This window comes from Mycetomoellerius zeteki, unplaced genomic scaffold, assembly GCF_001594055.1.
Source record: "Mycetomoellerius zeteki isolate Tzet28-1 unplaced genomic scaffold, Tzet1.0 scaffold336, whole genome shotgun sequence".
In the NCBI taxonomy this organism is placed as follows: domain Eukaryota; kingdom Metazoa; phylum Arthropoda; class Insecta; order Hymenoptera; family Formicidae; genus Mycetomoellerius; species Mycetomoellerius zeteki.
In genome coordinates, this window is record NW_017257323.1 from 360,456 (window position 1) to 388,025 (window position 27,570).

The following is a 27,570-nucleotide window of genomic DNA, read 5'->3' on the forward strand; positions in this document are numbered from 1 at the left end:
CTTTCCCTAATTTTTACCAAAACTGAGAAAAGCATCGCCAGTTTTTTTAATTATTATATTGCTACATATTAGAATATTGTCACATATGTGGTTATTTTTTTTTAAATTAGTGCACAATTTATTCACTGTTGGTCTCATTTTAATTCTTTTCATTATTAGTTTCAAATAGTTTCTAAAATAAAGTCCACATTTAATAATTTAAAGACTACATATTATGAAAAATAATATTTTCAATTAAAGAGATTAAATTATTTTTCTATAAGTTAAAGTAATATTCTTCGCAATAAAGTTCTTCAAATCGACGATCAAATTTAATTTGTGAGATTGTTATTATTTCAGTTTCAATGTGTTCAAGTCCGGAAGTGTTCTGTGCGCAATCATATATCTGAAGTGTAAATGTATTTAAAATGAAATTACATATAGAATTCTTTAAATTCAAGTAATTCCTAAAGACAGGTCTCGGTGGTCTAAAGGCTTAGGACGCTCGCACGAATGCAAGAGATCCGGGTTCGACTCCCGGCCGAGGCATTATTTTTCGCAATAAGTTTATTACAGTTTTTAAGTTGGGAATTTTGGGGGGATTATTAATATTTTCAGATTTGATTGCGTTGAAAGTCCGACAACCATATCGGCACGCAATTATAATTTCTGAAATTAATTCATTTAAATGAATTTATAATAGTTCAACATCTTAACGTTCTGACCGTTATGGCGCTTCTTAATTTAAAGCATGTTTAACATTAGCGGTCTTTCAATCTTATTATTACATATAGAATTATTATTCCAACATCTAACTTTGACCGTAGTTGGCACTCCTTCTTAAATTATTTTTAATATTTTTCTCGATTATATATTACACCTATTTTAAATTATATTTCACATTATCCTTATTTAGAAATCATTATTTAGAAAAATGTTTAATTGCCAATAAAGTCAAAGATAACTCACATATACTTTGTGATGAAAAATATAGAGTTATGTTTGAAATATCTAAAGAGATATCGAATAATAAGTACCGTTTAAAAATTGGCCGTCACACGCAGATATGCTTATAAATTATTCCTATCTTGAAAGGGGATGTTGACATAAAGCAGCGTCAAAAGTAGGTCAGACGTATAATTATCTCTTGCGACGAAACACAGCCTCACAGAAATCTTACCCTTTAATTACGGTCGCCTGGAAACTTAACCGAGCGTGTGAAGACTTGTAATTTATAACTTATAACTTAAGTACGCTCGATGTCTTCGAGAAATTTATCGCACTCGCGCGCGTAGTCGCACGCTTAATAGCAAACTTCGAGCGCGTACCTTTGCCTTATTATATCTCACCTCACCTCACTTAACGAACCTTCGTAAGTACGCCTGAAGTAGTGGCGGATATGCACAAATCGAACTTATTATATATCGAATTAATCGACTTATCCAATTCAATTTTCATGTGAACATTCCTCTTTCATTTTTTAATTTTCAATTAAAAATTGTATCTTTACACGTCATTTATGTAGCATAAGTATATGTGCAATAGTATAAATAACTTAAATATATTTTTACAATTACAGTTTATAATTATTGTTGTGACTTGTGACAAGGTAAGAAAATTATAATATACTGAGAGAAAAGTTCTTAGTACTAGTGACTATGATTATTACTGCTTATAATGTTAGTAATAATAACTATGTATAGTTCTATCAATAAATGTATTAATATAGTTGGCAAGAAAAATTTAATTTATAGTAATTGCACTATTTTTATAGTAATAATAACTATAATTTGTAATCATTTTCGGTGCTATATAAGTACATTTGTTGATAGAAATATACATATATAGTTATTATTACTAACATTATAGCAATCATAACCGTAATCATGGTAACATGTAATTATAATAGTCGCAAATATCAAAAACACCTTTCTATCAGTGCATAAAGACATAATCAAGTAATATATAACGGTTACAATTAGGGCTCGCTATTATATGTTTAAACGAAAATACGTTTACATGTATAATTAGTATATCCGTTTATTAGAAACGTTTTTCCGAATATACGTGTAATTAACTATTATACGTTTAAACGAAAACACATTTACACGTATAATTAACATATCCGTTTATTAGAATCGTTTTTTCGAATATTTTCACTTTTTTTATATAAACGTTTATCCCTTTATTAAGGAGTGTGACGAGAAAATGCAAAAAATTCAATTTTTAATTTTATTAAAAAAAACGTTAAAATATTCGAAAAGATGTTTTTCATAGATGGATATGTTAAATATACATGTAAATGTATTTTCGTTTAAATGTATAATAAAATACATATATTCGGAAAAATGTTTCTTTTATAAACGGATATGCTAATTAAATGTGTAAACCTTTACCTTCAAGTAAACGTTTTTTTGAAAGCGAATATAAACGGATAAACGTTTTACGTTTACACGTACATATCTTCGAAAAACGGAATAAAATTAGAGCTCTAGTTACAATACGTATTCGCACATTCGCACAATCGTACATCAAATTTACCGAAATCACGTGTGTATAATTGATCTATATAATTGATATTCTTTTTTATGATGACTATATAAGTACCGTCTGGTGTATCTAAAAGCATTTCGCGCTAATGATTACGATAGTATCATTTACGAATATATATATATATGTATAAATATAAACTTCGCTCATCTTTCAATCTCCTTAACCAGATTATCGTAGAATGAGTGAATATTAGAGATATCTAGACCGTTTTTCGAGAAATTGCAAACATTTCAAAAATATAATCTTATAGAGATAATTATACACTATCGATTATTTTATATGTTTATTTGAATCATATGAAATTTAAAAATTATAGAAACCTCACAGAAAAAACAGGAATTTGCAGAGATAAAATTTGAAAATATGGAAACCCCCCCAGAAATCTAGAATCTTAAAGGAAGATTTGAAAATTTCAAAAATATATATTGATATTGGATAAATTGAAGTATCTGAAGATGCAGAGGTTCTGAAGAAGTCAAGTTTTTATTGCAAATGTCATTCGAGTCTTATACATCATACACAACATCTCATTTGATCGGTTAGGCACCTTCGGAGTTTCAAGAGGAACATGTGAAATCGTTAATCCTGATAAAGCAAACGACACGTTACGGTCTTATCAAGTTGCACTTTCGCGTGCCCACCCGAGAGGTATCGATTATATGATCGCGCACGATAAAGTCACGGCGGCGACGAATCTCCCCGGGCGTTAATTCCCCCCGACTCTCGCGCCGAGTGAACTTCCGTGCTGCGGTTCTCTCGTCTAGGTAAATCAGTGATGGGTAACGTCTGCGACCATTATCGGAGGCAGCATGTAGGAAGGAAGGAAGGAAGGAAGGAAGGACGGATGGACCTCGAGGACATATGTCCTCGCGGGAAGGATCGGAGATTAGCGGCGCCTCAGGATCACTGGAGCAGCATGATCCGATGCGAGGCGCGCTCACTCGATCGCGCGTTCAGTGGCCTTGAAATAATTACATCGGTTCCCCCGTCGTCGCAGCTCCTAAGCGACACTTGCTCTCGTTCCCTTAATGACGCGTTTTGCGACGTCATCTGGAATGCCCTCTCGATGGAGGTAACGCGAAGTTTCCTTTTGATACCGCCGAAAAGGCGGAGATGCGCGCTTGTGATTTCGAATAGAACATCGGGATTAACATGTTAAATTCTATACAAAAGATTTCATATAAAGAAGATGAGAAATATATTTCAAAAACTCAGTTTTCGACAGAAAAATTATTGAAAATATCATAAAATGTGCCAAGAATGCGATAAATGTATGATAAAAACACAACACTATTACATTAACGATATATATATATCTTCGGAAAATATTTTTATTACATTTAATTTTTTTATTTAAAATAATTCTCTCTATTCTATGTTAAATCATTTTCATTCGAAAACATTTTTTAATTTACTTAGATAGTATATGCCAATAGACAATATATACCAAAATAATTAGAGAAGAAAATGAGAGAAAAATAGACTCGACTGACGCTTACTTATTACCCGATTAATCGTTTATTGACACTTGCGATCGAATATGAAAGCGCTTAATTAGCCAATGAATCGCCAATGAACGTCCACTGCCTCAAATACTTTAATATCCAAGAAAGGTACCATTTTTATGAGAAAGAGAACCAAGAGAGATCGGAGTAATATCGGAGAACACAATGAAATAGGATAGGTCATGGTGGAGGAAAGTATGCAACGGATGCCTCCGGCTTCCGGGACAACCTGCTCTAGTCTACATTCTCAGAAGGGTAAACAACCCCGGCGTTTGTTTACCTATTCACTCGCTCGCTCTCTCACTTTTAAAGCTTTTCAAACGATATTCAAGCTCATAGCTCCTTAAAGTATTTGAATTGCACCACAAAAACATGCGTATGCCTTTAACTCCATTTTACATTGCATATTTCTTTCATTACGATAGAGCAGCTAGTAATAAACAAATTTTTCTAAACTCGTAATACTATTAGATGCTCTAGTATTTCTATTTGATTTCTAGTAATCTCAATTTTATCTACGACAGTTTTTTCCTTTTACTATAGTGAATTATGTTATTAATTTCGTGATTATAGTACGAATTTGAAGTATTTTAAAATTATCAGCATTATCTCTAAAAAGTTTCTATAAAATTTTTCGCTGCACGAACGAATTATATTTAATATATACCTATATTAGTAACATATGAATGTGATTTCCACATCGATTCCAAAACGCCTCTTGACAATTTTCAATTATTTAGAAATATGATATTTATGTGTCTAAAATTATATATTTCTTTTTAAGAATAATAAAGGATATCTAAGATAATGACAATATTAAAGATAATAACAACTATATAATAACATATAAATATTGACATTTTAAATGCTTATTTTATTTAATAAAATTTTAATAATTTTCGACATATCAATTTGGTCTTAACACGGGAGAAAATTAAATTCTGTTTGCATATTATTTGCATGAAACTGGATACAATTTTTGCTAAGTGAAGTGAGAATACATGGAATCTTAGAAATCGAGAACCACGGGAGGAATGATATATCCGCTCACCCTCGTCCGAGAGAGGACTGTCATGGCAACAACGATCCATCCGCCTGCCTATCCGTGCCTCCTCTTACTATCTCGATTCTCGCGCATTTTCCGGCTACTCTGTCTCGTTTCCATTCGTTTCTCCCTAGTTTCTCTTTCCCAACGTCCACTCACTCACCCACCTGCCAGGAAATTAAAGTGCTTCGTCCGATTTCTGAGAGGTTAGTATCGTTCGTTAGGTGAAAGTGCGTATTTCAAAAATAATGCAAGTGTGTTGCATTACGATAGTATATTGCAGGATATTTTATATCACTGTCTAAAAGTGAATCAGTGTATTATCACTGACTTCAGTATTACACTTATAACTGTAATATCAAATATTTACTGTTTTTCAGTAATAATACACTGATTCATTTTGAGAAGTTAAGGTTCCTACAGATTGAATATGCAGAAAATCATAACCTCTAAAGTGAATCAGCGTATTATTACTGAAAAACAGTAAATATTCGCTGATGACTTCAGTGTTACACTTATAACTGATATAATCAGTAATAATACACTAATTCACTTTTAGAGCGCAAGTGGCTATAAAATTAATTAAATCTTACACTCTTGCTTTAATTTTATTTTTTTATCAATATATAAATAAAATGTTTTAATTAATCAAAGTTTTAGTAGATATATAACTAAAAAAATTTATATATTTTTAACAAATTTTGAAAAGTATAAAATTAAAAAAGTTTATTTTTCTATAAAATTGAATGATATATATTATTTTTCGTTTTCAACAATTTCTTCTTAAGGATATTATCTTTATTATTTCATCTCTATCAAAAATACATCATGACAAATATACCCTCCGTAACGAATACGCATAAACTTATCGGATGATCTGATATTTGGAAATTCAGCACAGCGGGATATAGTGCTCTTGATTGAATTAAATATATAATCGGTGAAACGTCCAGTTATTTCTTTTCGAGCGACGGTAATTTTCGCAAAAAGATCTCTCAATTGCGTAATTTTCCACATCCATTAGCGGGATACGATTTCAGTTGCACTATCATTCTTAACATCGCTGAAATGCGTTCCGAGGGTGCAATCGTATCTCTACCAACGTAATGTAAATTTATGAGTCCGATATCGAGTTACCGCGATTGCGAGAAATCACGTACGTTACACTAACATCGCTGATGGAACATTCTTACAAAAGAATTCGCGGACGATGCACCCTACGCCTCGACTGAAATTTCTTTTTACTCGTAAAACTCACGTTTCTTCGCTTGAATATGAGCGATGGCACAAGAGTGACTAAGGATGACACGGCCGATGAATCCGTCTGAGACGGATGAATAAGCGACTGATTCGTTCGATTTATAAGGGCCCGCTTCAAAATTAATCGCATGACCTTGCCATGCACGCTGCAAGTATTCGGTCATGCATATATAATGTTATTTTAATAAAATTTGTTCAGTGTACTAGAAACGCGTTATTTCCAATTATTTTTATACAATCATACGCGAAATTTTTATATTACATTCGCGCGTATATGTATAGAAAATCTTTTCCTTTTACCTCAGATGATTTAAAGAAATTTAAGGAACGCTGATTGAAATTTAATATGTTAATTAAGTAATCTTCCCTAATTGTGATTAATATGTCGACTTCGTGTACGTTCAGTAAAATTCTCAGCGATTTATTTTTTAATTTCACTTATAATAATTTTATAACACTTAACTCTTTCGAGGAGTTATTAAATCAAAGTACACTGGATCTATCGATTCATTCGTTTTTGCTGGATTTATGTCGAGCAGATAGGACACGTCGTGTTTGGGGGAAAAAGTTTCTAGATAAATGTCGTTGTGCAGTATGCGTTCAGCTCTGCAGTCGATCATCGCGGAATCACGATAATCGAGTTGAAAACGATAATGTTCGTGCACTTCGCCGGCGTCGTTCATGAGGATTGTAAAACGGAACGAAAATGCAATCAGGCCGCTCGATAGTTTTGATGGTTTCACCGTCGTAAAGCAACTTTTACGGCAGTCTAATGCTGTAGACGTGTTTAAATTTTAGAGGGAATTTCAATCTCTTACAACTTTTCCTCTATCCCTCTTTCTATATTCGTTATTATTATCTAAAATCAATCAGTAATTCTCATAACCGTATTTAAACTATGCGAAATTGATTATTATTAAGCATGTGAAAATTGTTTTTTACCGTAATAGAAAGATAAAGTAATTTTTCAGAACTAAAGTCGAGGAAAACACATTTTTATTTCATGCTATAGAAATGGATCTCTGCGTGAGAAGCAAATCAAAATTAAATTTTGTAATTCCTCTTAACAAAGTTTAATTTCATAGTGAAAATATTCTTGAGAAATAATTGTTTGCCGTATTGTTAAAGTATGGAATGATAACTTCTCACTAAAAGTGTATCTTACGCTTTTTCGTTTCGGAGAAGCGACCGGTATACATGAAATTTTAATCAGTCGCCTGATTATCCGTCCGATAACATCGGGCAATGGCTTTCGAATGATATTTTTTGCATGCCAGATCTAGCTATAGAAACTATTAATCGTCTAGTCGTTACCTTTCGCGCAACATTAAAATTCCAGCTGATCCTACGAACGTCATGCCGCGGTATGAAACATTCATCTGATGAGATAAAGAAGTGCGGCCACTCCTCGAGATGCTCGCTCTCGACAGATCATGAGGTTAAAGAGTTCAGAGAAATCGCGGAAAAGCACAGACTAGCCTGTGTTGGAACGAATTAATTATGAATAATAGAGCGCTAGTCAGGATCAGAGGGTTGGACCGGAGATTGGATCGGGTTCGGGAGAAATAAAGGATCCTGACATCGTTCCGTAACATGTAGGCTCGCGATTGGGGTGAGAACGTTAAGAATGGGTCGGTGACGGCGGCGCGTCGACGGCGCGAGGACTAAAACTGTCAGCCTTGACAAATCTACGAGCGACGTCCTAATAAATTCAATTAAACAATTATATCCTCTTCCCGTCTGTGTTCAAGCGAGGAGGGCGAGGTCGAAGTAAGAAGGGGGAGAGCCATTTCTGAAGTTTATAGCCGGTCTCAGATCAAGCGTGGCGCGCGGCCCGGGGGATGTCCTGGAGGGCGGTTCGTCTTAATATAAAGCGAGTTGGTAAGTTTGGTACTACCAGCCAGCAGAGGCTAACTTATAATGCGATTTGTTTAATCGGCGCCAACTACTTTGTTCCGTCCAGCGTTTTCCGTCGTTATCCTTTAAGAAGGACGCGGAGCCACGAAGGAAGGAGTTCCCTTCTTGCCAGCCTCATCGTTCTCCCGCCGAGGTCCGATTCATGCTATCTCTTGTAACGATATGTAGTATCGAACCACCTCTTATCTCTTGCGTAAGTCGGAATCCCAGAGATACAGCATTAACTGCTTGATTATCGTGCTTCTTAGTCTTAAAATTTTGTATTAGAATTTGAGAGACTCTAATGATTTCTGTAATTTATTATAACGCGAAATATTTCATGTAATTAATATCAAATAAAATATATTTTTATTAGAGAAATTTCGGAAACTTGATTAAAGATATTTTTTATTTAAACAATAAAAATAATTATAAAAAGTTATATACGTGTTTTATACTATATAATGTTTTCTCTCTTTTTGTTTTTGTTTTCTTAGAAGAATAAAAAATGAAGAAGAACAAAAACATCTTCAATTTCTTAAAACTCAATGCACTAATAAATTATATGAAAAAATATGGACTTGCAATTTACGATTTAAATCAATTTCCGGAAAATAGGGCAATCAACGTCATTTTATGTCATTCTTTGAAGGAAATGAGACATCATACGTATAAATATAGAAAATCCTCTATTCTGCTTCCATACGAAATGACATTAATTGAATAGTTTACTCGAAAAGTGACATGCGTCAAATTTTAGCGAGATTTTACCGAAATAAATTACATAGCATTAACTGGTACCTGCATCTCTTTGAATTCATTATGACTTAGAATATATGACTTAAGAGTGACCTACTTCGAAAGTATGTACATACCGTTGATTTACTACAACGATATAACTTAAAAATTGTCATTTATTGCAAAAAAAAAAAACAAAAACATAAAAAGAAATAAAAAAATATACTTTAAAATAATATATTTTTATTCTTCTATATAATCAGTTATTACAGGAATATTGCATTTTAAAATTAGTATTGAAAATTGCACGAATATTACATTTTAAAATTAATGTAAAAATTTTATTAATTTAAAACTTTTAAACTTATTTTGTAGAAAATTTAATTATTTTAATTGTGTCATTGTTGTAGCAAACGAGCGATATGTGTATATTAATTATATCTATACTTAATAGAACATTATTAATGCCCGATCTGCTCATGAGACTTCTCCATATCTATCTATATGCTTTATTATTAGTTATTAATATATATATATATGATAGAAATATTTATTAAATCAATATAATAAATATAAAACTATATTACTGTATTATTAAAATAAAAGTTCAGAAAAATATTTATTATCAAATCTATGCAATAACTAGCAGTGCCATTAGAATTTTTAGAATTTATTCACTAATAGAATTATTGCACTTTACTCAATTTTATTAAAAATCTTGCCCATATAACATCTAAATACTAGGATGGATTTAAACAATTAAAAAATTGTGCACCAAAATAGAAAGTTTCCAATTTTTTATTTTATTTTTTTGAAAAAGATGATCCCGTAATTCTTTTGGTAAATATAAGAACTAAAACTTTTAATAGAGCAAGATGTGCAAATTGTTCATGTGTGCCCCAATATTTAGATGTAACTCTCTCCTGATATTTTTAGCTTGTCATAAAATCACTCGTATATGAAGATGAAGAACCTTAGTAAATCTCTGTGAAAAAGTAGGTTCTAATCTAACAATCTCGTTGATAAGGGTATAATAAAACATGTGTTTTTGCCAAATTTAACCTATTGTCTCACACATATCATCCACATTTCATCGCGTCAATCCTGTCACTCAGTTCCTTAAAATTCGTGAAAAATATGTATTCTTGGACTGTACGCGATTAAGTTTACCGAGGATCACGCGCATTCGCGATGTGGATCTTCCATGATTCTTTACGACAACGTTTTTCCCATCTTCTTTGTCGTCGCCGAGGACCGGAAAGGAGCTCGTAGCTCTTCCTCCGAGGACACCCCTGCGACTGAGACCGGAGCAGCTTTGTCCTCGTTACGCGGATTAATAGACACTTTACGTCCCTTTCGGACAATCTGGGAAATTAGCGTCGGCCGAGCGTAACTCATTCATGGGTAGTTAACGGCGGATAGCCGGGGCTTCGCCGGACTTAATACGCGAGTCATAAGTCGTGAAGTTCTTGCGCGAAGGCAGGCGCCCGACCATCGAAAAGAAGACGTCAGGACGGAGGAAAAGAAGAAGGAAGAGAGTGGAAGGAGGTTAGACAGCGGAGGAAGAGTTTGGGAACGGAAAAGAAGGAAGCCGGGGGAGAAAAAGAAGGTCGCGGGAGATGGTGGATGACAGGGACGTTGGGGTGAGTAGCGAGGGGTGGTTGGCGGTGGAAAGTGGCGGCAGTACCGGGGTGTGCCCGGAGGTGGAGGAAGAATATGCGGCTGCAAGAAAGAGCCGTCCAATATTTCAGCGCGGGACGATCGCGCGACTGAGCGACCGGGCGACCACTTGAAATATCTTGTCGCCGGGCGAAAACTTTCGGGCACCGGCAGCCGCTGAAACATGCTGACGTAACATATATAGAACCGCGGAGGAGCAGGCAAACGGGAGAACTCGAAGCTGTCGAGTCGAGTCGAATCGAAAAGCGTTGCGATCTGCCTGACTCGCGACTGACTCGTTCTACTTCGTGAATGCACGATGCACTATGTTATCCTTGCGGTCACACTGTCATTTTTTCTGTTTCGTTATACGAATAGAAATTGAATAATTGACCTAAAGGATTATAATAAACGAAAGTGAGACAATTAGTTTTTTTATAAATGTCATAGAATAACAGTAAATTTGACAAACTGAACATTTACTATATATTACATATTTTATATACATTACTTAATTATTATAAAATTTGTAATTTCAGAAAAAAAAAATTTCTAATTGACACTTTTATTTGATTGTTAAGCACGATGTAATATTTATATATACGTGCAATATAAAGTTCTAAAGAGCTATGCAGTTTAACGGTAATCGAATGGAGCATGAAAGATCATGTCGTACTAATGACGTTATGACGAACCAATTTTCTACAAACTTGATTTGAACTGTCTTAAATAAAACATTCATGGGCTAATTAAGAGTAAGTGTTCCCGAATATGTCGACAATAATATGTCAACGAATCAGAGATTTAAATATATAGCAAGAGCTCGCTTTGATGCCAAATTACGTTGTGAATTCAGTTACCGTAATAAAGATAATTAAACGTCAAGATTTAGTAAAACAAGGCGAAAAGTAATTAAGTGAGTTACGTAAAGTAATTAAGTAAAGTGAAATATACGCTGAGATCTTTACAATGCAAATTATTCGATATGTTTAGTAGATTTTTCGTTAATAAATTAAACAAGTTACATAAACGCAGTTACAGATTTATTTACGACAGTAAGTCAGAGTTTATATGATAAATACTAATATAATTGTATAAAAATAAGATAAAATTGTACTTCATAATATGCTATTTAGCGTGTGCATAAGATTTGCACAGCACGCAAATCTCAAGAATGTGTGTGGTTAAAATACTAATTTTTCCTAGAAGAATCGCATATTAATCGAGCGGCATTTTCAGATTTCTAGTGACGTGGAAAAATCTGATGGCCGTTGCAATATCTTTCATAAAGCATCCTTTTATAGATAGATTCTCTACGTTTTTTCTCAAGAAGCTTAGGATATGGATTTTTCATAGAAAAGATATAATTAAAAGTTATTGATCTTCGTTATTCTATGATAAAATATTCTGCTTCTGTTAAGTTTTAATAGATTTTTATAGAAAACTTAAAAATAATTGAAAAGTATTTACTATTTGTGTATAAGTGTGAAAATTAATTTGTTTAATTCCTATTTTAATTATAAAATTTTTGTTAAAAGAGAAATCTGTTTTAAAATCACTAATCTGAGTATCACCTCCTGTATGCTATTCTTTATGCTATTTCTTTTATCTTTTAACCTCGCGTCTTGCAAGGAGCCAAAATCTCTCTTTGGCCATATTAAAATCGATCGACGTGAAATAATGCCGTTCATTGCAAACAAGCACGTCGCGGTAATACTTTCAAAGCTTCTAATTTAATTTTACGACACAAAGGCGATCTAATGTCAGTAGACATAATCCTTAACCATCGCCAAATTATAGACATAGGTCGAAGGTCATGCAAAATGAGTTAAACGTCGCCGTCTCGACTAAGCAAGATCGATATACTAGGCGTATTACCAATAGTGTATTTTTTTCATTATCTCAAATAGCCAATATAACAAGAATACAAGAAGAATAACATTTATTTGGAATATTTAAATATTTCTATTTAAATTCTAGTTTGAAAATTGTAATAAATGATAATTTGTCATCATGCTTATCATTTCTAAAAGAACTAAAAAAATTGCTTTATAAATTTTTACTTCGATTTTTACAAATACAAATTAATTTCCTGTATCTTGATCTATAACTGCAAGATTATAATATATTTTTGAATCAGCCGATATGATCGGTTCGAGCTACATTCCCCGGTAACGGCGCGATCGAGTAGTTCCGTTCGTCTCACAGAAGACGAAGAGAACCAGTCAGCTAGTCAGCCAGCCAGCCAGCCAGCCGGTTGGGCCGTTGTGCTGGGGGTTGAAGTGGAACTGAGCCGTACACGGGGTGTGCGGGACGACGGCGCCGGAACGGCGCGCCGCGGCGCCACGTGGCCAACCCTCCCACCCGTCGCTATCTTGCCACGTACCCTCCTTCGGCGCACCGACACGCGTCTTTCGTCCCCTTGCACCAACGAGCCCGCTGTTTCCCCTCTACACCACTCGACAGGCTAACCCTCCTCATACTTCTTTTTCCTCTTTCCGCACCCTCTTCCTCTCCATCGCCTCATCCCCTTTGGTGGCCGACCGGCACCGTCTCTCTCTATCTGAAGTCGAACTATCTCTAGGAGCAAATAGGATATCCCAAGTGTGTAGAGATCCTTGCTATAACCCTTCGATAATGACCGCTGACCGAATAGTTGTGTGTTACCGCGATATCGTGGTTTTTGCGAAATTCATGGTTTCGTCCTTGGAACGTATATATAAAACCGAGATAAAAACTTATATATAACGTATATATAAAAACCGAGATAAAAACTTATCGGCCAGAGTCGGATAATGCTTGGCTATGTCTACACGTAATTAGCTATACTGTAATTAGGAAAGTAATAAATCAAAATACGCTATGTGCTTGTAAGAGTTGAGTTATAGAAATATTATGGTATCATACTAATTATCATTAGTCCTTCCTTATCAAGTTATAGAGTAAAATTAGCGTCATTCAATACATAATATGCATTTGATATATTTTAAGAGAAGCAAAAGATACAAAAAAAAAACAAATATGGTTAAAAGAATAAATCAAGTAGATACGTATAAGCATGTTAAGTGCATCGTTTTTTTTTTTGCTTTTCCGCTATTTAAGTATGTCGCACTTAATTTGTAATTTCAGCATGCATAACGATAAACGTCGCACAAGTATTATACGACGTCGTTTCCTCCGACCGTATATTTCTTCGGGAAAGCGGCGGCAGAGCGGGTTCAAAATCACGAGAGGGAGAGCGATACGGAAAGAGAGGAAAGCAAGGGAGACGCAAAGCGAAACGAAGAACACGTGGGACAAATAAATATGGTCGACCCGCACGTGCCAAAACGTACGCGCGTGGGTGGGCTCGTAATTTTTGGCGGTGACGATTTTTCAAAATCAAACGTAACCAAAAGGTCGTGCTATAAATTCCACTCCTCCGCGCTGCGCTCTTCCCCACTATCCCCCTCTGCATTCTCCATACTCGTTCGTAGATACATTGCGTAACGACACGTAACTCAATGTAATTCAATCGGCCCCGCATTTTTGCTCACGTTACTGCCATATATCAGCAGGCAGATCATACATCGGCATGGTATGCCACCACTATCCCAAACCCCGTCCCGTGTGTCAGTGACAGATAGAAATGGCGCTGCCGGGATGGAAATTAAAAATATAAAAAACTGTGCTCTATGCAAAGCTAACGCAACCTATTTTTTCAAATTGAATCGGACCGAACTGCTCTTCGTATATTGAACGCGTTTCCGAGTCACGGTAATGGATGGCCGAAATGGAAGGTTGATTCGATGTGTAATTGTGCAATTGATACGAGCTGCAAGTATTATTAATGCTCTCACGATTAGCCCTTTAAATACTGAAGAAGGTAGCGTTCGTGTTTACGGAGTGTTCGAACACATACTCCAAAAATATGGCGTATATACTATTATACTAAAAAAAAAAAACGATATTTTCTCTTTTTAGTAAATGCAGGAATCAAAATTATTACGTGATATTGAAGGTACATTTATATATTCAGTGAATGGCGTCATATATATCATCCTATACTGAACAAAAATATATCGTCAAAAATGTAACTCTCAACATTTTTTCTTTTTCGTATTAAAATTTAATTATATAAGAGAAATAATATTGAAATAACTCAGTATAAATTGTTAAAAAATTTTTGTCGCACCCTCATATTTTAATATAACTTAGATTAATTTTTTTTAGAAAAAATATAAACATTTATTACTAATAGTGATTAAAAAAAAAAAAGAAACGCGATAATTACAAATTTCTTACATTAAGCCGAATGTAAAAGCGAATATTCAGTAGTACTGTTTGCTTTATAATATCAGTAGCATTATAATTAATGTCGCTATTAGTGTAATTATATACGTTCTATATGTGTACTTAATTCGTAATTAACAGCGTTTGACCTAGAATGAAACGTGAATGCGAGCATATACGTGTGCATTGTATTGTTCGCGTAAATATTTACTTCACTCGCAAGTTAGACGTATAATATTTTGTAAAACATGTGAAATCTCTCTCTTTGCGAAACATAGAATTTCAGATACACTATTAACACTATTATTTAGTAACGTTTAACTACCTGAAAATGCATGAACATTATAATAAACAATCGCGAAAGAGAGCCAAAATACTTTTTATGTCGAAAGATTTTTTGTGCAAATCAACGTTGAAACATTCGTTACGAGTTACGCTGTATAAAAAACGATTCACCAGTAATGGTAATCTACTAAGATCGTTGCACAATAAAACGCTTCGCGAAATGGAATTCGGAAATTCGCAATCGGGCGTTTGCAAGGCGACAGTTAATTACTACTTGGAAGGAAAGTCGACTGGTTTTATTGGGACAGAAATGCCGCTACTTTCGCGCCGTTAAGGACATCGATATAGTTTCGATTAATTGTACTCTTTTTACCGCGAACATAGCCAACGATACTCGTTGAATTTGCGATTACGCAATCAAAAGGAAAAAAGAAACGCACAGTGAACTCGTAAGACTCGAAAATAAAATCGCAGACAATGAGACACTTCTCTCGAATTGCCACCAACTCGAATCACGAAACGTAACGAACCTGGACGATAAAACTGTCTTTTTCATTTCTCCGAGGATCTATGTCGATTATATTGATCTCTTTTTCTTCTCATTTAGTATTTAAGCGCTACCCATTAAATACTTACGTCTTACTTGGACGTAGCGCTGATTTCCAGTGTCTAACGTAATAATAGATGCAATCACAAAATATCCGAACTTTTTTCTTCATTGCATGGATGAATGAGAAAAAAAATATATATGTACAATATATCAATTTAATTTTGCCCTATTACATAATTATACTATGTGAAAACGCGAAATGCGAGCACCTGAAATCGAGGCACAGAAAGCGGAAAGTGTATGGATTCAAACCGGAGTTGGTGAAAAAAAGATGAGGATGACATCGGAGTGCAGAATCCATTAGCAGGTCCAGGCGGAGGGCCGCGTTTTAGCATCGACGCCCGATCTTTCATCCCGCTGGGAGAGCGTACTTTGTACTTGTGCGAATGAATGAGCGCCCAGAATGGCTACCACTCTCTCCTCTATCGTTCTGTCTCCAATGTTGCTGTCTAAATCTCTCGGCAGCGAATTTCTACGCAAGACGCGTGTCGAGAAAATCTTTGAGAAACGCGATCCCTAAAGAACGCGTTGTCTAAAAAACTTTAGCTTAGATTCGCATTTGCTATTCCTAGACTTAATCCAAACAAAAAGATATGTTGCCTCTAATATTACATTTATCTAATTTTTCAAATATCTGACTATAATTTGTACCTCGACTATTGCAAAATCGATCTTTTTATTACCGTATATTTTAAACAGGTTAATGACGATCGACTCTAAATCGACTCAATGTTCTTGCGAGATCAATGTTCTAGCAGTCGGTTGCAAAATATTATTAGTTCATTGGCGGTTCCCGATTACATGCAACGCATATCACTTCATAATGATGTGCACAGCAGTTTATGCATCGCGATCATTAGATCCAGCGTTAAAGCGTCATTAAATCCATTCGTGGATTTACAGTCGATGTAAAATTTATGCAAAGCGCGTATTCGAAAAGGCGCAGTTCCTTCCTTTCACTTTCCTTCTTTCTTTTCACTTTCCGTTTGCCCTCACTCTTTCATCGCTTTTTCTCATACTTATGTTAGTCGGTATACGCGGTACATTTCCTGTCTTCTTACTCGAATCGACGTCTTCGTCTCTGACGACGTCTTGTTCAAGGTCATAGGGAAATATCAATAATCGCCGAGAATTTGTACAAGAATTACGATGAAATCGTTGAAAGAAAATATAAGAATGCTAGAGATGTGACCAATTTAAACCTCTGTAATCATATTTTTACTTCCTCCGACTGTAATCTGAATCTCTTGTTCAGTCCAAGATTTTACAATATATTATAAGCTGTTTATTGTAATAAGTTTTCAAAAAGAATCAGGATTTCTTTTCAATATCTCTATTATATAACCAAATAGGTTTTTTTTTAATTCAAATGTTACAACCTTTATTTAATCAAAATTAAAGTTGATGAGCAAAAATGAGCGTGAAATTTGAGAGTGAAATTTCGTTTGTGTCAAAAAAGACTTAGATTGCAGATGGAGGAGGGTTTAAAAATTGATACATAGGTATGACAGAGAGAAGTTCCAAGTTATCAATGTTACAGTTAATCTTGAAATTGATATAATTAATCATTCAACAAACCATGATGATTGGATCGTTGTTTCTAGAGAGAATCAATAAGTCAATACCATTTTCTAAATTAACTATGAAATGTAATTGTTTCCACAGGATAATTTTACCTTGTTTTACTCATTTAAGCAGATTCGATAGCGTACTATTTTCAAATTATTCAATATGCCAATTATTTATTTAAATATTATAATTTTTGAAATTTTACAACGAAAATTTCTTTTTAACAAAATAAACAATTTTTTTAATGCACTTAATCTCTCTTTTTATCTTGATATAGGTATCTTAATCTCCTTTATATTATTTATGTTGTTTATATCCTTACTACTATTTTAATCTTTTCTCTGTATTTTATCTTAAAACCATCTTTGCATTATCCTCTCGCGCGAATCTTTCTCTTTGATAGAAAGACAGAGCGAAACGGAAGTGACAAGAGAGAAGAAATACCTCGTAGCAAGCAAAGTACATCGGTCGAACGAACAAACGGAAATCGGTTTGGTATTGGTATGCTGCCAATGCAGGCAGCGCGGGGGCGGGTGACGATTGGTCGTCGTTCACACAAAGTGGATCAGCCGCATGCATAAAGCTGGCAAAAAAAATCGTGAAACGCTATGCTCTCGCGCTACCGCTCCGCTACCATCCGTCCGGTAAATATTAGCCCGTCCGGATCTACTCGTACGGGACACTTTTTCTTCGCTGTCTCAGCGCGTTCTCGTTCACATAAACAAAGTAATGACGCGCCCGCCAACGCGAAACCCAATTCCCGGATTTCGGCGTTAGCTAGCCGACAGTGGATGTAGCCTGTATGTGCACACGCATATCCACATATACAAATACTCCCATACCCGTGCACGAACGCGAGCTACGTATCGTTGTACGTGTTACGAACACGTTCACGAACGGTAAAAGCCATCTCGGCATGCATGTAAATCACTTCGACGACGTCGACTACGACGACGACGATGGCGACGACGAGGATTCTGCTCGTCCCCCTAAATCCTCTTCCTCTTTCCCTCTCCCTCCCTCCCCCTCGTCGTGCAGGTTAGCGTGCATCGACTCACTCCACCGATATTAGCTATCGACTTCTCGCTAAACAATGCTTCGATCGCGAATGTGAGCTGCGAACTCTCTCTCTCTCTCTCTCTCTCTCTCTCTCCCCCCTCTCGCTCCTCCATTTTCGTCCTCTAGTTTTACCTTCTTTAACTTTTTTTCAACTCTATAACCTGATATCCGTTACCTGGTCCACCCTTTCTACGTCCCTTTGCTTCTACTTTATCTTCTTTTATTCTTCTTTCTTTGTGTTTCTTGATTGGAGTATTTTGGTATCTATTACTTCAGGTTGTTGTCCTTGTCCCCTAACTTCATCTCATGTTCTTCTTTCTTGAGTTCCTATCTTGATCCTGCATCGTCGACCTTGTTAGCGCCGCTCGCTTATGCATTATTTTCGCTTCGGCTTCGATCTTGATCCTGCTATCCTCGCTCCTTTGCATTCTTCGAATTGAGAGAAGTTCCCCTCTTCTTGTTTTTCTGTCTCTCCTGATATTTATTATCTCGCCACATCGTTCTTGTTCTTTTAACACAGTCTTTCTCTGTACCTTGCTCTTTTTTTGTCCCCTTACTTCACTATCTTTCTCGATATTTATTATCTCATCATGTCTTCATTGTTTTGTCTCTCTCATACAATGTATATCCTTCCGTATTATTCTTCTTTCTTCGCTCTTAATCCTGTTCCATCATCCTTATTCTTCCTTTGAAGGGAACGATTACGACTTCTCTCGCTTTTGTTTCCTATCATCCCTTATATTTATTATCTATTTGCATTATATATTGTTATATTTCTGAACTCCGTTCTTTTTGATGATCCTTTTCGTTGTTGTTTTCTTTCTTCATTCTGTTTTTTTATCATTCTTTGATCATCTTTTTTCTTTACTTTCAATATATATATTTCTTTATTTTTTATTATTATACTTATTATATTACTTATTATATTACTTTATTGTGTATCACTTATTATATTTATGTAATTCCCATTTCTTATACATATTTTTCTTTATCAAACATTTCTGTTTTTAATTATAATTTCGATGATTAGTAGATACGCATCATTGTTGAGTGACTCACATCGTTACATTTATCAACCATTTACTTCTATTCCATTACACATATTTGCGCGTCATTGCTCATCATCTACAACTTTTTGTCAGAATCTCGTTGGAAATTGTGCTACGGAAGTTTCGCGCGCTTTTGTAAGGAAAGTCACTCTCGCAGACGCGATTTTTGTAACAACCTAATATAACGACAGCGTTACGTCATCTCCTTGTGTCTCTTCTCAATAACGCCTTCTCTCGCTCAAATAATCAAATTACCCTTCCTCATTTTTCCCGTCACGATTTGCGATCCTTCTCCTTCGCTCTTTAATCAATCTGCAAAACTATCTCTTCCGGTCGCTACCGTCATCGACTATTTCGACGAACGTCGAGAGATCGGAAAAGAGGGATTTTGATCTCTCTGGCTCTCGCGGCCTGGGGAAAACTTTTCAATATTAGGAATGAAAAAGTTGATGTCATGGTCGACTTCTTCGAAGTCGGACTCGTTCGTCGCATAGCTGGACCAATTTAGGGCAATAGATCAAGCATGTGGAAAATAGCCGAAAGGGCCCTTTAGCAGGCGGACAATCTTAGAAGTTTCCGTCTTCCGAGAAATCGCGTTAAAACAATCTTTGCTGATTGAATTAATTCGCTAATGCATTAATCGAATGCCCATTACCGAATTTTCTTGTTAAATGCTAATTATTTAAACGCTACACCCAATAAGTTTTAAGGGATCTAAATAGCTATATTTTAAAATGTTATACATATATTTAAAATTCCAAAACAGATAAAAACATCTCAGTAGAATGAAGATTGAATGAAGGCTTTGAAATTTTTATAATTTGAAGTATATTTCTTTATTTTTTAGAATAAAATATATTATATACAATAATTAACAGTGTATTTTTGTTTTAGACTGTGTTTAAGATTATTCAAGTACTATGAAACTGAACTCTCTCGGATGAAGTTATCATATCTAATTTAAGTCACATTTCTTCTCAAAAGAATAAAAAAGACGTGCCGCTAAATGCTGCAAAAGTTGCTAGATTTTCAAATATTTTACATATTAATTTTTACTTACTAAATGTAATATTTTATATAATTATTATCGTTGTAAGGAATATTTTAATATTTATTGTTTACATTGAATAAAAAATAATTATTTAATTAATTATAAAAAGTACGATAATTTCAAATAAAAACTTATCATATGTAAAAATTGCAACTTTATGTAAAAATCAATCCATAATAAGATGGTTCGTTTTCTTTCTGTTACAGATGTTTCTGCAGATGCTCGACATGCCGAGGACGAGAGGGTGAACCGACGACTTGTGATAAGATATAGACATAATGATGCCAGATCACGACGAAATACGTACTTCAAAAATGCCAATTTACGTTAGTGCAATTGTGGTGCGAGAAACTATCGCCGCGAGTGCGATTAACGTCGGCGAGGGCTTCATCATCGTTTCATCAAACGTCTTCAGCTTTTGTAACAATGAGCCGGTGCTCAAGATAGGCCGAAGATGCTTATGACGATTACGAGGTTACGAGCTCTCACGGATTTAAGAAAATTTTCGTAACGTATATGATTAAATCAAATTTTAATGTAAAATATTGTAAAATATTATTTCTTCTGTTAATTATTCTTCTTTCTGATGATGATTTACAATTCAATTGTGACTGGTAATTAATCCTTAATTTCCAAAAAGTGACATCAATGATGAGAAACCTAATGTTATTTATTAGAGATCATTAGGGCTTTACTTTAATAATCATAGTTATGAGTTTGATGTTATATGTTTATATATATTTTTATTTAAATAATTTATTTTTATATATAATTATTATATATATGTGGAAAATATTTTCTTTTAATTTATAATAAAATATCTATGGATTTACATAGTATAAATTCAGACTTTAAGGGTTAATTGTCAAATCATCATTGATTATTATTGAAAGATTTGAATCGAAAGCTCCCTTGAGCCGTAACTTCGCGGGTATTCCGATTCATGAATCGTCTCCGATCTTCGAATTCGAACCGCCAAGACATTAAATCGTCAAAACAAATAATTTGAGAACGCTTAGAGCTTGGGGTAGACTAACTTCGCTGAAAGCGTCATTTTAACAATTCCGTGTAATTCCTTCATGCGATTTTTTCGAGATCTTTGAAAGCAGGGACTGAATGTTGAAATAATACTAGTAATTTTACTAGTAATTGTACATTGATATTATATACATCTCTATCTTATAAAACAATGAAACTCTTTAATTATATCGACTAAACGTCACACGAATACCGAAATTTTCATAATATCGTAAATATATAATTTTTTTGAACTATCGATATTATAACAATATAATTACTATTATAATATTGAATGCTAATATTTTCAAATTAATTAAATTTGTCAGTTCTTGATTTTGTAAATGAAATAATTAAATATACAGGATGTAACTGAAATAACGCCTACTAATCATATAGTGCTATTGCTAATAAAAAACTGAGACAAAAAGTCCTCTACCATTTTGCAATTTTCGTAATATTTTTTTTTAGTTATCCAATGAGCAAAATGTCTAAAATCGACGTATAAGACAGCTTTAAGATTTCTTTAAGAGTTCTTTAAGAAAAATCTTCAAAATATTTCACAAAGCACACGGAAAGACATCTCAAAATTGTCATATATCGATTTTATCCGTTTTTTCGGCAATATTTAGAAATTAATATCTCGTTAACTACTGCGAAAATTGCAAAATGGTAAACGACTTTTCGACTTAGTTTTTTTTATTAGGAATAGCACTGTATGATTAGTAGGCGTTATTTCAGTTACACCCTGTATAGTACACATTTTATAAAAAAATTTTTTTAACTATAATGACTATAATTAATCGTAAAGTTTTGTATTTGTATAACTCATTTTATTCCCTTAGTTTTTTAATAAAATATGTATCATAAATACAATACAAAAATCTAATTGATAATATTAATATTGTTGAATAATATTGAATAATATTGAATTATATATATATGTGTGTGTGTGTAAAATTCTATTCTTAGAACAAATTTTACATGTCTCTGTTTGTCTTCGAGCGTAGTAAGTTTTTGTATTATGAAAAAAAAAAGTAAAAGCTTCAATTTGGTGTATTGATATTTTGAATAATATAATAGTAATATTATATTATTATAAAGACTGTTGTAATATCGAAGTTGCTGATATTACATTATACTAGTAATTATAATAGATTTTTATCTCGGTTGTTATATAAAATAAAAAAATTTTCGTGTTTATAATTTATCGCCGTTATATAATTAGTATTATTATTTCTGATCCCTGCTTCAAAGCCTTTTCGATGCTGCGATCGGCGGTATCTCAGTCAATTTTTAAGATATAAGATACGTTGGTAAACTTTAGATTATAACGCGGCCATCTCGCAAAACACGAACCAATCCTAGAACACAACGCGGTTGTTATAACTGCATAACTGCATATTTTGTAAGGACACGGCGGTGAGTGCGGATGGAGAGCAAGACGGGAAAAGGACGATGAAGAGTTAAGGCTCGCCGACGTACAATGCCGTGCGTACAACGATCTCTGTCGTCTATAAAAAAGTAACCTCATAGTGCTCTAAGGCGCACGCTATCGCTGCACAATGTGCCCCTTTCAAAACCGGCATGCGCTATTAGTACATTATTTCTTGCTCTTAAATGCTGGTGTCGTAAACAAAAGCGCGAATTAGTAAATAGTTATTATACGGAAATAAGTTCTCTTTTTTTCCTTTTCTTTAATATAAGATCGATGTCAATAAAACCATCAATTGTTTTAAATATGGCTGTTTGTTTCTAAAATTCTGTTTTACTTTGAATGTAAAACATATTAGCTCATTTACGATTAGAAGCAAGCAGTCACGTTTAAGCAGAATGGAAAAAAAATTATATTTTTTTTATTGCGAGCGAAGCGAGTACATAGTGAAGAATAATTAGATGTGAGGGAACTCGAAATTTCATTAGAAATATAAAATCTAAAATTTTGAATGAAAGAAAGATAAACATTATATTATTGTACATGTAATTAAAGTAATACAGAGGTGAATACGAAAAAACAGTCGCCAACTGCGTTATACATAAATAAATATATATATATATGATATTATATAGAAAAATATTGAATATATACTCTATACAAGTAAATATTGTACGTTTAATAGTGTTACGCGTTATATATATATATATATATTACGTACACAACATATTATATATTTAGACCATATATTAGAGTATATTAGATATTAAGGTATGCATTAGGTACAACTAATATAAATAAACCGCTACTACCAGTAGACAATGTAAAAGTGTAAGTTTAGTCATCGATCAATGGATGAATCCACGATGCAATTTTAACATCGCGGAACTTCAAATCTGCTGCATCGACTTTAAGAAAAACGGAGAGAAAGAGCAAAGAGACAGAGAGAAAGTTACAATTCAGCTGAGAGCTGTATGTTCACGACTCGTTTTGGTGCTTCTCCCTAGGTAAATATTACTTACTTTATCCTTCTCGTCGTCGACGGTGAGAACAATAATCGTTAATCAATGTCGCTATTAAATAAATAGGCCGAGAGTGTCGAAATTCGTCGTCGAAATAAAAATCGCGAGTCGCCACAAACATTTCTCAAGATTTTCCTCTCGCTGTGAAAAATGTTAAATTTTTCAACTGATTTTCTTTCAATGTGCTAAATTATATAAGACACCATGAAAACTTTCTTTTTCGCATAAATATTTAATCGATTTCTTAACAAAAATTTAATTTCGGTCAATTGATTAATAAAATTTAATATTTTATTGAAAGAGGTAAGCTGGCGTATATTCACAAATTTTGATCAAACAACATTAACCGCGTAGATGATCGTAACTGTGAAATACATCCGAAAAGTTCTAGATCTGGATATATAAATGCTTATTTTTGCTATCTTAGAGCGAGGGCTAGAGCTCGTATACAAATAAATCGAAAAAATTAATATATACTTCGTGATATTCGTCGATTGATGTATCGTCGATAATTTAACTAGTGAGTAACGTAACGAAGCCGTGCCTGGAACTTTTTGGAATCGTCCCGGGAATTTGGATGAAAAATTAAGCTACGAACTTTCTGACACTATCGGTCTTACGGCCAAGAGATCGTCGTGTCAGTTTTCTGCGACGTTCCCGAGTCTGACCTGTGTTATAGGAGAAACTAGAGCGAAAGCATGTCGGATCAAACCTGTCTCGTAAGATCGAAGAGAGAACTTAGACGAATTCGTTAAATATTAATATTCGTACCGCGATTGTCCCAATGATGAAACGTTAATCCATGCGGAAACATTGGTTATTTGATGGATATTCTTGGATATTTCTTCCTACGTTTCTTAATGAATTTCTCTCGATATCGAATAATTTGCGAGGAGTATGCTCTAGGTGCTTAAAACGGAGAAGCGACTCAATAACCGTAAATTCGAGCTTACAGGTGACTCTATATAGTTAATAGCGCGGTCATGTTTTTACCAATTTTAGAGATAAATCGCATTGTGCACTGACGAATTAGTCGGTATCTTAGCCACGAAAATAGTTCCCGCGGTAGTTCGACAGAGAAGTTTGACTCTTAACGGCGTTTTTCAGTGGAAAGTAATATAGTCTACTTTAGTCTACTTTCTGTAACACTAACACATGATGATGTGATGTAAATTATTTAGCAAAAGAAAAATCATTCGCAGGAGATTAGATTATTGTAGTTTTGCAGGGAAACGCATTTAAGGGTTAAATGTATGTACTCATTTAAATCCACCATGCTTTGTTGATCAAATTCGTCTGTTATAACAATGTTAAATTGATATATGTTAATCAAGGAATTAATATAAAATTGTAATTAACAAGTATAGATTCTAAAACAAATCTGCTTTGTATTTAAATTTATTTAAATAATTGAATAAAATGGAGTAGTTCAAATTGATTAGATTGTGAAGCATAGTGGATTCGAAAACGCGGATACCAAGAGAGATATTCAATAGGTCGTCGATTTTTATGTAGAGATGCACGATACTTGACATTACAAAAAATTTTCGGCGCATCCGTCGTATGCAAATAGAACGGAATCAAGGTATAGTAAGCAACAAGTGAAATGAGGTCAATTCTATCGACAAATATGATTAAGCTTAGAATACCTATGTGCGTATGTCGATACCGATAGCGAATGCTGTTCGACTGAAACTTACCGCCTATGCGATAAGCGTGCATGCTGATCGACTTGAACGACTAACAATGACTAAAGTGAAGACTTGAGAGAAACATTAGATGAATTTTTTTTATTTTTAAAGACATAATAATTTTTTTCTTAGTATGATGTGTTGATAGCAGATTTATTTAAAAAATAATTCAACAATTTTTAAATAATGATAAAATAAAATTATGATAATCTTAGATTTTTTAAAATATAAAGTTGTGATAAATGAAAAATTATTTGGATGTCACTGTTAGTCGAATTCAATCGTTCTGGTTATTCTTAAAAATTTATAGTGTTTTATTAAAGCGGACAGAAACATGAAATACGAGCTTTCCGTTTTGGCATAAGTGTACGAAATTACTCGTAAGTGTTCATAACGTAATTAATGTAATTAGCACTTAGGGACGGAGTTGATTTACATACAAAATACATGTGTAACACTGAGGACAAGTGGTTTTTTCCACGACGTGAAATGTGAAGCAGCAAATGATACTGTTTCAAAATGAAGATTCTAAATGGCGAAAATGCACAATTATTACGGAAAATTGGCATTATTATAGGTATCGCTATGCTAATAGTTTAAAATTTTCTCTCAATAGAAGATGTTTTGAATTTTTCGTTTTATCTCCTAATGTTTCCGATATCTAGATTCTTTCTATTTCTTGTATAAGGAAAACCTTATTTTTATTATTCATTTGTTGTAAGTTAAGTAGAAAGATTATGCTGAGCATGCATGCATATATATGTGTATATATATATATATATGTAAATATATATATACACATATACATATATATAAATTTCTGCGTTCACAAACCGATGAATTTCTGTAAAAAGCGCGAAATCTAGTGAAGTTGAAAACATGTATGCGCTGGAATCAAATAAATGGTTTTTTCTTTCGAAATCGACTCAATTATTGAAAAGGGAAATGCGCTACGTTGCGATCACACGATCGACGTTTAAAAAAAAATGTCGAACTCACTCTCTATGTCACACGAGCGTGCTTGATTTTTGACCGAAATGGATTTTAAAGCGTCATTAAAATGCATTAGTTCCATGTACCGACTTCCAACATGATTTCATCACTGAAGACGAATCAGTCAAAAGCGGAAGTGCAATTTTTTAGGAAAAACTATGCTCGTCTCATTCTTCGAAAATCATGCACGAGGAATGAATTTTTTAGGCAAAATTATTAATAGCTTGCGTATCCGTCCACTGAATATACATAGAGTGCGTAAAAAGAAGTTTGCGACATTGTTATACACGCAAAACAATTGAACGTGTGATAGTGTCGATAATACAATCTTGAGAAGAGGAAATCTTTTCGACACAATATTATCTGCAAAGTAATTTCATAATTAATTTCCGATATTTGTTAAATAAGTTAAATAATATAAAGTAAATTTTTTAATATAAATTTCATGTATATATATAATCTTTATTTTTTTATTGATTTATTTGCATAAATTTTCATTAAAAGATCCATTGTAATAGGTATGTAATTAAATTTGTTTGAAAACCTTAAGAAAATTAATTAAAATTTATTATTTTCTGTAATGTCAAGAGTGATTTCTTCGTTTTTTAAGTTTAGATCAGTTGTACTAAATTTTTTAGTTATTTGTTATATATCATGCATTTTAAAAAGGGACAGATTATATTAAAAATATCTTTTTTCGATCATTTTTATCGCCAAATAATTGTGAAACTGGTACTTGTCACACATCTTAGATCAATTTCTTCACACGACGTTCAAGAGTGTGAAAAGAGTCATTTGGTGATGATTTTCAAGAATATCGTTTTTATACGTCCACAACGTGTAAATTATGTGTTATTATCGAATTTTCGCCTCGAATATCAG

At 33.8% G+C, this 27,570-nt stretch overlaps 1 protein-coding gene across 3 annotated transcripts in view; it reads left to right on the forward strand.

The window, feature by feature from the left end:
• The window catches only part of foxo (forkhead box, sub-group O), a 167,572-nt gene extending 146,535 nt beyond the window's left edge, over positions 1-21,037 (forward strand). For 2 of the 3 annotated variants that reach the window (XM_018452256.1, XM_018452258.1), the window contains exon 8: positions 20,737-21,037. The gene's annotated coding sequence lies outside the window, so the exon portion shown is untranslated. The remainder of the gene's footprint in view (positions 1-20,736) is intronic. The other variant, XM_018452257.1, reaches the window with a different exon arrangement.
• The last annotated feature ends 6,533 nt before the right edge of the window (positions 21,038-27,570 follow it).